This window comes from Papaver somniferum, chromosome 9 (assembly GCF_003573695.1).
Source record: "Papaver somniferum cultivar HN1 chromosome 9, ASM357369v1, whole genome shotgun sequence".
NCBI classification, from domain to species: Eukaryota; Viridiplantae; Streptophyta; class Magnoliopsida; order Ranunculales; family Papaveraceae; genus Papaver; species Papaver somniferum.
In genome coordinates, this window is record NC_039366.1 from 53915780 (window position 1) to 53928801 (window position 13022).

Below are 13022 nucleotides of genomic sequence, written 5' to 3' on the forward strand. Positions count from 1 at the left end.
AGCGGCTTAATATAGTGTGATGTTCAAATCTGGACTAGGTCCCGGCGGGGTTTTTCTGTATTTGCGGTTTCCTCGTTAACAAAACTTCTGGTGTCTATGTTATTTCTTTTCCGCATTATATTTTTTTATATAATTGAAATATCACAGGTTGTGCGTAAGTTCAATCCATTGTGAATCCAACCTTTGGTTGTTGATTAAATTGATTGACACATGGATATTGGTTTTTGATACCGTCCAAGTTATTTCTCTTATTCAATCAGGCTCGCAAATTCCTATTTGTTTGATTGCGGATTGCATTGAGAAATAGAGATATAACTCTTTGATATACTTTTCTTAAGACTGAGTATGAATGTCTAGTTGATTCTCTTAAAAGTATATTGGAGTTAGTCCATACAAATTGCTAAGAGAAATATTGGTTGTGGTTGTTATACCCCCGTTTATTTAATGTGGCTAAATTTTTATTACTTGGCTTGTTCTATTAATAGATCGACGAATTAAACAATTACATGTAAGCCATGCTTTTGTTCATGGGAATTTGAAGGAAACTGTTGTCATGGGTCAACCATGGATATCAAGATAAAACTCAGTCCAACTATTTGTATCAGCTTCACAAGCCTCTATATGGTCTTAAACATTGTTAGATCACTGCTCGGTCAAACTCGCAAGCGTTGCTATATCAAGCTCGTTTGTCAAGTTTAGTTGATCAAAACTATATACTTGATTTCTAGTATACATATAGTTATGTCTCGGATTAGGATAAAAGTGTGTAGTTGAGCTATAGACTTCACGACGTTCACCAATTGAAGAAGAAAATCTATTGAAGAGCTTGGAGGAACTTCATCAACAAAAGGTATGTGGAGACTAAAACTTATCTATCACTCAGAAGTCTATTTTATTCTATCTTCTAACGAGACTAAGTCGTATAGCTATATAGACTTTTACATTATACATAATTGAAATTTCGAGGTGAGCTTATCTCGTATATTTATTTCTCGAAATACGTGTTGGAAGCTTTTAGCTTTAGCTAAGTTCATCGTATACTTGACGAGTTTAGTTGGAGACAATTTATTTGTTGGAAACTAAATATTAAGTCAAAGATGATCATGTGAAAATTACCTTGAACATCTTACATGATTTGTGTGAGACAACCATTTGATGTTAACTTGGAAAGTTTCGTATTGACCGATTAATCACTTGAATATTACTTGAAGCTAGTGGTATGTGTAAGATTACCATTATTGTCTTCCAAGGATGTTTCAATGATTAAATGAGAGTTTTTGAACGACTACCATGTCTGGATATAATGCAGGATGTATACCTTGTATGCTGACTGTGTAAGTCTAGTTCAGGTCCGGAACTATTGTTTGCGAACCTTGTTTGCTATTTTACCTATGAAAAGGTTTGGAACTATTGTTCACGTACCTTGTTTGCGAACGGCTAGACAAGGCCAAGTCTGGAACTGCTGTTGGCGTACCTTGTTTGCGAACGGCTGGACAAAGCCAAAGTCCGGAACTGTTGTTCGCGTACTCAGTTTGCGAACACAATGATCAGGTTATAAAATCGTTAAAGTATGATTTTCATACTCATGAACTCAGGTTCGTCTGCGAACTAAAGTCCCTGGAACTTTAATGAATTAAGGTATGTAAACTAGTTTTACAAACCGTGGCATTATGTTCATGAATTGGTTTCTAGGTTACTCTTTGGAAGTATAAGACCGGATTATTAGTTGAGTTTATAAGTATTTGAATTTTGGTCGTAGCAACTCTTAGTTGAGGGTAAGATCAGCTAAGGGAATCAAGTGCGCAGAGTCCTGCTGGGATTCAAGAGGTGTAAGGAACGCGACTGTACCTTAATCGGTGTGAGACTTGGTTAGGGATCAACTGCATTCCAGTCAAAAGTTAACTTGTAGTAGGATAGAGTCTGTAGCGGCTTAATACAGTGTGGTGTTCAAATATGAACTAGGTCCCGAGGTTTTTCTGCATTTGCGGTTTCTTCGTTAACAAAATTTCTGGTGTCTGTGTTATTTTTTTTCCGCATTATATTTGTTTATATAATTCAAATATCATAGGTTGTGCATAGTTCAATCACACTTGATAAATCCGACCTTGTTTGTTGGATATAACTTGATTGACACTTGAGCATTGGTCTTTGGTACCGTCTGTTAGAGAACTGCTCGGTCAAACTCGCAAGCATTGCTATTTCAAGCTTGTTTGTCAAGTTTAGTGATCAAAAATATAAGTCTTGATTTCTAGTCTACTTATAGCTATGTCTCGTACTAGGATAAAATGTGTAATTGAGATTTAGACTTCACGACGTTCATCAATTGAAGACGAAGAACTACTAAGGGGAGATTGTGGAACATCATCAACAAAAGGTATGTGGAGACTCAAACTCATCTATCACTCAGAAGTCTATTTCTACTCTATCTCCTATTTGAGACAAAATTCGTATAGCAATATAGACTTCATTTTATACACATTTGATATTTCGAGTTGAGTTTAACTCGCTTACATATTTCTCGAAATATGTGTTGCTAAGCTTTCGCTTTAACCAAGTTCATCTTTATTCTTGACGAAAGTCAAAAGATGATCATGTGAAAATTGCCTGGTAATATCTTATATGATTTGTGTGAGACAGTCATTTAATGTAGACTCCGAATGTTTCGTATTGATCATTCGATCACTTGAAAATTGTTTTGAAGCTAATAGTTTGTGTGGGATAACTATTATCGTCTTCCAAGAATGTTTCGATGATTGAAATGGGAGTTTAGAATACTTAACCATGATTGGATTATAAACACAGTATGCGTACTTGCATATGTGTTGATCCAAGACCGGAACTTAGTATGCATACTCGTATGTGTACTGATTGGTCAGGTAAAGTCCGGGAGCTATAGTATTCGTACATGTACACGTATTGGCGAAGTCAGTTAAAGTCCGGGTACCAGAGTATGCGTACTTGTACGCGTACTGTTTCAAGTGAAGTTTGGATGTGTACGACAGTATGCATACCTGTTACTTAGGTATGCAAACACAGTCCAAGTCCGGCTACTTAGGTATGTGTACCCGTTTGCATACTTGAGTGGGTTATGTTATAGAAACAGTTATGTCATGAACTAATACATTTATATAATAAGGAATGAAATCTTTTGCAAACCGTGGCTATAATGTTCATGAATTGATTCAAGTGAATCAAACCGATTTTGCTTCAATTGTGTCTTGTATACTTATATGAGAATATAAACAATTTAACAACTCTATAACTAGTTTCATTTGAGTCATTTGAACTGGTTGTGGTTAAGATGAATAAGGTTGATATGAAAGTGTTCATATGTCTAACTTTGGTTAACTATTGTTGAGCCAACTTGGTGTACATGTTTAGGTACAGTTACCCATATCTAAATGAAGGTACATTTTATTTGTGTGTAACAAGCTAAGTTCGATCTAACGATTGAAATATATTATCTAATGGAATCAAGTGTGTAGAGTCCTGCTGGGATTCAGAGACGTAAGGAGCGCAACTGTACCTTGATCAGTGTGAGATTGGTTAGAGCTCAACTACATTCCAATCCGAAGTTAACTTGTAGTAGGATAGTGTCTGTAGCGGCGTAATACAGTGTGGTGTTCAAAGCTGGACTAGGTCCCGGGGTTTTTCTGCATTTGCGGTTTCCTCGTTAATAAAATTCTGGTGTCTGTGTTATTTCTTTTCCGTATTATATTTTATATATAATTGAAATATCACAGGTTGTGCGTAAGTTCAATCAGTTCTTGAATCCGGCCTTTGGGTTGTTGATTGAATTAATTGACATGGATATTGGTTTTTGATACCGTCATATTTATTTCTCTTATTCAATCGGGCTCGCAAATTCCTATTTGTTTGATTGCGGATTGAATTGAGAAATAGAGATATAACTCTTGGATATACTTTTCTAAAGATTGAGTCTGACTGTCTAGTTGATTCTCTAGAAAGTATATTGGAGTTAGTCCATATATATTTCTAAACGAAATATTGGGTGTGGTTGTTAGACCCCCGCTTTTTCACCATCCAAGTTATTCTCACATCAATCAGGCTCACAGATTTCTATCTGTTTGATTTGCTGATTGTATTGAGAAAGAGATAAATCTCTTTGATATCTTTCTTGATTGAGTCTCACTTTTAAGTTGGTGCTCTCGGAATTATATTGGAGTTTAGTACATACAGATTGTCGAACGAAATATTGGGTGTGGTTGTTATACCCATGCGTTTTCAACATGCTTTACAGGTCTAGAAATTAGTTGATGTATTGGTTGATTTGAACTGCAAACTCTCTGTGGCAGATTCTTCTTTATTTGTGTTGAAACTAGCTCTTGAATCGAGTATTATATTGGTTTTGTAAACGAAGTAATCATTACAGAAAATGAATGAGTCTAGCATATTACTGCAAACTCTCTGTGGCAGATTTAAGACTTTTTCCTACCAAAATTCCATCTCCAATGCAAGGGTTAAAGTCCTTGAGAATTGTGACATAATTATGTGGGGGGTGGAAGAGAAAGTCTAAATAAGACCTTCTCCATGACCTTGGCTCAAAGTCCACATCATCAATTTGTCTCTATGTTAATTTGAATATTGTTAGATAAAACCTTGAGGGTTGGAGATGATTTTTTGGGTTGAAAGATGTTAAACTTTATTTACTTTGTCCATATGTGAATGACCTTCATAGAAAATGTGATATTTAGACCTCCACATAGAATCACCACCACCCCTAGCATTGGAGATGCTCTTACGGAAGTTTCTTAGTTGGGAGTCTGACTCTGGGACAACATTGGTCAATCAATCAGTCCGCTGAAAACAAAGAAGCATATAATTAATATCTCAGTAGTAAAGAGTTTACCACAGAATTAAGTTCATGGTTGAATATCACTTCTGTCGAAATTGAAGGGGACAACCAAACAGTAGTAAAGAGTTTAACTGGAGAAAACACTAATGTCCCTTGGAGAATCTGGAGACTTAAAAGACAACATCATCGACAACATGCGAAGTCTCAACATCAACGGAGCTTTCTCTTTTGTGCATAAGTTGGCTAACTCTGCTGCGCATAACTTAGCCTCTTACGCTCTAAATCATAGAGTCCAAGATATGTGAACAAGCTCTAATTTTCGGACTAGCATTGCTAATCTTTGCTTTGTAAGCAATAGCTAGTTTCTGTTCTCACATTTTGTTTACCAAAAAAATCTCAGCGCAAGATCCGATGCACCTACACCACATTTACGTCTATATCAATGAAATGAGCGTTAATCAATTTGTCTGCTGAGATATTTTCAAAATAACAATATGATGAAGTGATGCAACCATGTTGGCTTGGGTCGCCAAAAATAAACCGTGTGATAAATTATGTTACCCCATGATGTCACATTGTTATTTCCTTATCGAGAGAAAGGAGAAATCTAGTAAAATGAGAATTACTTGGTCTATTTTGGACAGGAGTAATGTGCAGTACGTATGCCCCATTTGTGTTCTCGGCCTTTCACGTCTATGGAGAATTAGTGGGTGAGACGGTATATAAGAGGCAGAGGAAAAGGCAATTTGGTATGCAATGTGATGTGTGTAAACTGTAAAGCATAGGACTAAAACTACTGGCTGTTATGAGGCACGAGTTTTTGTGACGCCAGGCCCAGGCAGACTAATAATATCGGGGATGGTTGCAATGTTTGTTTCTTTATTGTTAAAAAAGGAAACATCAAAACAAGCTGTCAATCAGAGAGATCGTATGTATACCAATTTTTGAAGATTTGTTGCTAAACTACTTGACGATTGAGAAATTGAGATCCACATCCATATATAGTCTGACAGCTGTTTTGTACTTACAAAATACCTTCTGATAAGGGTCAGTTTGGGTGGGATGAATTTAAAAAAAAAAAAAATCTGTCTCTTAACGAGTTCCTAAAGCTCATTCCAACTTCTTTTAGCTCCAAGTCGTTTGTCCATGTTTTGGAGGCTGATAAGTGATAAGTGAGGCGAAGTGTATATTTTCCTACGGTTGGGGTTCCCTTGATCCTGGTGTTTCTTTTCGACTAGTACGTACTACCACGGATTCGTACGGAAGGCTGTATCCATCGAATTCACGGGAGATAGAGAGAAAATGCTTTGAGCTCCACCCCTCTAATTCACCAAACGATAGAAAGAAAAACAACTGTATTTGGATATGATTAAATGTGAGACTACGAGCAGACTTTAATTAGTACTTCTTTTTTCGCAAATCATCACTAGATTCTTCTATTTGTCTCGTGACAAGCTACTTTTTTCATGTGACAAAAATTACCTATCTCCTTTCGCAAAGGAAGATAGATCCTCGATAGTATTTGGAAGTTAATGAATCTAGATTAAAGCAATGTATCCCGGAGGAATTTGCAAGATAGGCCTTGAAAATGCATTTGACAATGTCAAGTAATCTTTCTCGATTGAAGTTCTTAAAATATGGATTTGGTAATATTTGGGAAAAAAATGGATCCTTGGCTGCATTGTAAGAGTCCTTTTGTCTTTTTTTTTCCAAAAGAAGGATCAGATCCTCATTCATTCATTGAAATATTTTCTCTTTGAGAACCCCGTTGCAAATCAGAATTGGGATATGGATTACACTGATAGTTCCAAAATTGGAATTCTAAATTGTTCATTAGGGTTCTAAAATTTCCTCCGACCGAGCCTTCTTGAGACCATGTCGGTTACAAAAATTAGATAAATGAGTTGCCTCAGTATATGGTATCTACTTTTTAAAATAAAACCTTGCACATTAAAGTTTATGCAAGTTCTTGGGTCTACATTATAATCTTCACTAATAATGTATCTATTTTCCCTAGTCTTTGCATACATTTCCATTAGCAATGTGAGTGTTGTTTCAGAATCGCTTTGGAAGATAACATTTTGTCCTCTACATCTTATCACTAACTGGAAAGCTTCTTTGGCACCAGTTCTCTCAAACTGTTCTATGGTAAGACAGTATGCATAGCTACCACTTTCTTCATCAACGTTACCCGCACAGTCAGAAATAGTTACTCCCACTGCAGAGTTTGCCCTATAATTTGACATTAACAAAGCACTGCTAATTTTCACAGTCAGAAAACTATCATTTCTTTCTGGCTCCACTGCTATGATTTTAAGATGTTCATCATTTATAGGGTTATAGTAAAGGTTTTGCATAATATTATAATCAATTTTGTTTATGTTCATGATACTGTTTATGAACCTAACTATTGTTTTGGCTGTTTTCATACTATTTAGCTTAGTTTTTCGAACATTACATCACATCTTGCCTTCCAAACATGCCAACTTACAATACTGCTAAGGACTAACCAGTCCATTGCAAGTCCATTTCTATCATGATCCGTAAACCAAGCATTGAGCCAATCATGAAAATTTGTTAAACCATTAGTAACATATAAGACATATCGAAATTTAGATGCATCCAAACCCGAGAAACAAAATTACAAGTGATAAAGATATGGGATATAGATTCCTTACCAGAGTTACAGAAAGGACAAGAAGTCTGAGTATCAGGTAAGATAACTGCAACCCTCGTATTAGTTGGTAAAATAGATCGAGACGCTTTCCAAATGAACATTTTAATAGAGGGGATAGTTTGCATATCCCATATTTTGTTTCAGTCTTGATTTACTCTAGCACAAGAGTTCAAAGAGTTGTATAAAGACTTAACAGAAAATTTACCTGAGTTGTTGAGGGTCCAGATAGCTTCATCCGAAGTATTATTACTTCAGATTGGGATCTTTACTATTTTCTCAATTGTGTTTTGATCAAAGCAAGCTTCCAATTTTTCAATATCCCAAGTATGTGAACTAGTAATCAAGTCACTTACATTTCTGAAATTTTCTTCTGCTGCAGAATTGTATGTTATTAGAGGCTTGATCTCTGGCACCCAATGATCAGTCTAAATATTAATATCATCTGGTAAACACACAAAGAAGAAGCTACATTTTTACCATGACAGTCCTACCTGCAACGTTTAGGTCTTTTAATTTATAACTTAGCATTATATTACGCATTTTATCTACCAAAGGTTCAAAACATTTAACTTTAGATCTATTTGTGAACAAAGTAGATCCAAAATATTTATCATATAAAGGAATAACATTCACTTTTAAGATGTTAATCACCTCATTTCTAATGTTTTCATCCGTCTTAGTAGTGAAAAATACTCTAGATTTTGAAAGGTTAATTAGTTGACCAGAAGCTTTACCGAACTCAGAGAAAAGATTAACAAGGTTTCTGCTAGTAGAAGCTTTAGCCTCGCAGAAAATCAAACAATCACCTGCAAAGAGCAGATAACTGACAGTTGGGATTTATGAGTGATTTTTATTCCATTTAGAACCCCATTTGACTCGACATACAAAATAGTTCTTGATAGAGCCTCCATACAAAAAAAAAAAAGAAAGATAGGATGACAATGGGTCACCTTGTCTCAGGCCCTAGTAGGTTTGAAAAAATTAGTGGGGGAGACATTTAATAGAACAACAAGAGTAGTAGTTGGTATTTAAAGCGTCAAGCGGAGCGTGAAGCGTTTTTCATTTTTTGGAAGCGATGCGTATATCGACGCGTGAAGCGTCGCTTCATGGTTGATGTTTGAAGCAGATGTTTTCTTATAAATAAATTAGTCGTAACTAGTAATTATAAATTTATTAGGAAGATAATATATATATAAATTTTATATAAGTCTAATTTTTATCAAAAACAAAGCGTGTGTACACCAGTTCAACCTACTCCAGACGAGTGGGAGGTGGGATGTTCAAGGTGTTCAATTCCCCCTTGAAACATTCATACTTTTATTTTAAAATCTTTAAAGCGCATGACCGCTTTGTAACGAATTGCTAAATTTGAAGCGAAGCGTACGCTCTGAAGCGTGAAGCTTACGCCTCATGAAAGATGCGCTTCACATGACCGCTTTAGAGCGAAATGCTGAAATTTGGAGTACGCTCCGAAGCGTAAAGCGTACGCTTTTAAAAACCACTTGAGATGCATTCCCTTACTAAGTTACATCATTTATCATTAAATCTTATCTTAGCCATAATTTTCATCAGGAAATTCCACTCTACTCTGTCAAAATGCTTTTGACATATCTATTTTTAATCCCATTAAACCATTTTTTCCTTTTTTGGTTCTCATTTTATGAATGACCTCATGAGATATTCTGATATTATCACTAATCTGCCTTCCAAGAACGAAGGCAGATTGAAAAGGAGAAATAATTTTATCAAGAAGACATCATTCTATTAGTCATTAGTTTTGAGATTATCTTATAAGAAGTGTTCGCCAGAGCTAAGTGAGAGTCCTTTTGTCAAATCCTCTTTTTTCTCTCTCTCTCGTACTCACTAAGTCACTTCTCTCTTCTCTTTGTGCCTAAATTTTTTTAGCCTAAATATTGGATTAGGAATTATAGATTACATGGATAATAATGTGTTTTGATTTTCTTATAATCGAGAAGATCTATATAGAATCTAGAAATATCCATGGAATATAATAAACTATGTTGATTTTTTTAATCGAAAAGGTATAGTACAGATTTCTAAAATAAAAAATATTTTGATGGGATATATTCGCCAAGGTGGTGGTAGCGACGACGGGTAGCGGCAGTGTTGGTTGTGGCGGTGGTGGTGGAGGTAGCTAGGGATGGTCCTGGTGCTGGTGGTAGAGGAGGTGTTGATAGCATTGGTGCTTGTGGCGGCGGTGTCTGTGGAGGTAGGGATGACACTAGCTAGTGCTGGTGGCGGCGGTGGTGGTAGTTGAGTCAATGTTGGTGGCAGTGTTGGTTGTGGTGCTAGTGGAGGTAGTGGTGGTACTAGTGGAGGCAGTGGTGATGGTGGTGGTGAAGGTGATGGAAGAGGTAGGGATGCTACGTAAGGTGGTTGTAGGGGCAATGCTGGCATTTATGGTGGTGCTTCATAATTCTTGGATGACTTACTTGGATCCAAGGTCACCCATCCATAAAGGAGTTCACATGAATATATCTAGATGTGATGAGACTTTTCGTTGTTAGGGGGAGGAAAGAAATGTTACCAGAACTCCGTGAGTCAGTTTCATCATGATTCTTGCACCAATTCGATATAAGGTGGAAAAAATATTCATGTCACTATGATATCCTTGAAGCATTTTATTCTTATAAGAAGATTAAAATCTCATATGTGTTTGCATGTATTTTGACATAAGTTCGTATCCCTGTAGGGAATGTCACGACTTTGCGACAAGTGAGTCGTTTATAATACATCTAAATTGATTATCGACGGAAAATATACATTCCTTGACAAAGGATGCCAATCACATCAATCAAAATAGTGTTTTTGGGGAGGTTATTAATAATGTTCTCAATGAGACTATCTAACTACGATCTTTTTAACTCTTGAGCCATACATATATATATATATATATATATATATATATATTTCCTAAAGAGTAACTCATTCCTAAGTGGACAAGTGGTGTCAGTATTAAAGAATAATATTTATACGCGTACATAATCGTAGTTATTGTCGAACATGTATTCAGAATAGCTACTGAAATTATCAAATAGGGATTATAAATAATTTTCCTTTTCGTAGAGAAACTGCCATGAAGTATCAACAATATGTATAATTGGCTAATATGGGGTGAACGACATCCATATTTGGTTAGGGTTGCACAGCAAACTGACCGTGCCAAGAAACCGGGACGAAACCGGCTGTACCGATTATCCAACGGCCAGTGACGGTATCTGATATCATAACCGTCTATCCCACGGCTCGGTACACGATATGAGGCATACTTATGCAATCCTAGCCTTCCATTCTACCTAGCCCTCACAATAATATGTAATCCTAACCTTCCATTCTACCTAACCCTAATAACAATAAAACTTATTTTTTCTTTTCTACTGATTCATTTCTAGCCGCTTCTTTTCTTCTTATCACTCTCACTCACAGCAGCAGCGATTCATCATCCACCCACACCACCTCCTTCATGATTTTAATTACACCACCAAGTTACCAACGAACACAACCACAAGCAACTGTAATTTAAAGACTCTAATTCTTAAGCCTTTCTTTTTCTTTTCTTTGTCTTCTTCATATAGGTGTTGTGAGTGTTTGATTTGGTATTTGTTTCATTTGTTTTTCTAATTGTTACTTGTTGGGGCTACGATTGATCATATGATATCAATTACAGGTTGATTTGGGATTTTAATGAAACCCTAGGTTTATATAGCTTATTAGTTGTTACACATAAATCGGATTTGGGGTTTGAAATGAAACCCTAGGTTTACATAGCTTGTAACTTGTGATACATAAATCAGATTTGGGGTTTTAAATGAAACCCTAGGTTTATGAATATTAGGGTTTCTTGATTTTTTTTTATTCTGATTTTTTTGTTAGTAATTGAATGATACATTTTGATTATCGATTATCTGTATATGAACACTAATTAGAGATGTTTTTATTGAATACCCTTGTTGTATTCATCAATTGTGTTTTCAATCATGCTTTTGATTTGTAACAGGAACCATGGAAGAACCAAGTCAAGACACACCTACACACAAACTGAATTTGGATCATCTAATGTAACTAGTCAATCTACACCTGGAGTTGGAGCTCAATCTACACCTCCTAATGAAGTTACAATTATAGAAGATAATAAAAACAAAGAGAAGCCTAAAGTTACATCCGATGTATGGAATCAATTCACAAGGGTAAGTGCAGAGAGAGCAAAATATCATCATTGTTTGCGCACCTTTGCTACTAACTCAGGCATAAATGGCACTTTTGGCTTGTGGGCTCATTTGGATAGATGCCGTAAAAATCCAAACACGAAGAAGAAAGGACAGAAAAGTTTGATGTTTTCTCCCCCCAAACCAGGTCAACATAGTCAGTTGGTTGCTTCTATTTATAATCCTGAAAAGTGTATAAGGGTGTGTTACGGTGGTTTTTAGCTTAGTTTTAAAATCTTAAAACCTTGCATCAGATGTGACGTCACTCTGTAAGGAAACGGTGCTGCGAGTACTAACCTCTCCACCGACACATTTATTGAGCCGCTCAATACACTTTTATTCATAACACTCTGTAAATTCTGGCACCTCGCCGATACTAGACTCATTGAGTACTTTCCTGTGCTATGCTAGCATAACCCTTAAATCGGTATGGCATGACGGATTTATGTTCACCCGCAGCGGAGTAGCATGAACCTCCAAGTATCAAAGTTAGGGCCATTGCACGAAATGCTCAGACAGAAAGTACACTACATTCTGTAGATAAAGATTTTATGCGACAACATACAAAATCCAGCCAATTACTGTGATAACTCACAAAGAACTCATAAACCCGACTAATTTGTAAAATTGGGGTTTCGCGCCCCGCGCAGTATACTAGACCCCGTTGGTTGAAATCATGCTTAGCCAAGCTAGGCAACCAAATCCGCCACAGCGCACCAAAAGTGCGGCCGCGCCCTAGCACGCCGGCCCTCTTTCCATCGACCAATCAGGTCGCTTCAAATCCGCCACCACGCGTTAAAAGTGTGGTCGTGCCCTAAGCTTTCCGACCCCCTACTTTCATTGACCAACCAGGTTGCTCGAAACCTGCCACGTTCTCAAAAGAGGTCGCTAGCTTCCCAAAACACGCTAGCTTCCCAAAACGCGCTAGCGTCCCAAAACTTGCCAGCGTCCCAAAACACGCTAGCTTCCCAGAACATGCTAGCTTCCCAAAACACGCTAGCCTCCCAAAAACGCGCCAACTTCCAAAACTCGCCAAACATGCCGCACACGCATAATACACGCACTAATTAGGGTTTCAACATGCCAAACCCTAATTTGGGCAAGTTGCTACCAACATTCCTCTTAAATTCTTCATGAGTTTTACTTTCGAGTTGTTTTCACCTCCCAAACGAGCTCAAAACCTAAATATTCCCGCTTATAGAGATAGAAAATTCTTTTCCGTGCAGAATGGAGGGACGGACCATCAAAATCCGAGTCCGTAAGAAAATTCTACAGCGATTCTAGTAAAAGGCGCTAATTAGGG

At 36.8% G+C, this 13022-nt stretch overlaps 1 long non-coding RNA gene across 1 annotated transcript; it reads left to right on the top strand.

Moving 5' to 3' along the window:
- The first annotated feature begins 10874 nt into the window (after positions 1-10874).
- On the top strand, positions 10875-11979 carry LOC113313059. Its single transcript, XR_003341717.1, has 2 exons — positions 10875-11028; positions 11512-11979. It is a non-coding gene; the product is annotated as an uncharacterized LOC113313059 (long non-coding RNA).
- Positions 11980-13022: the final 1043 nt, after the last annotated feature.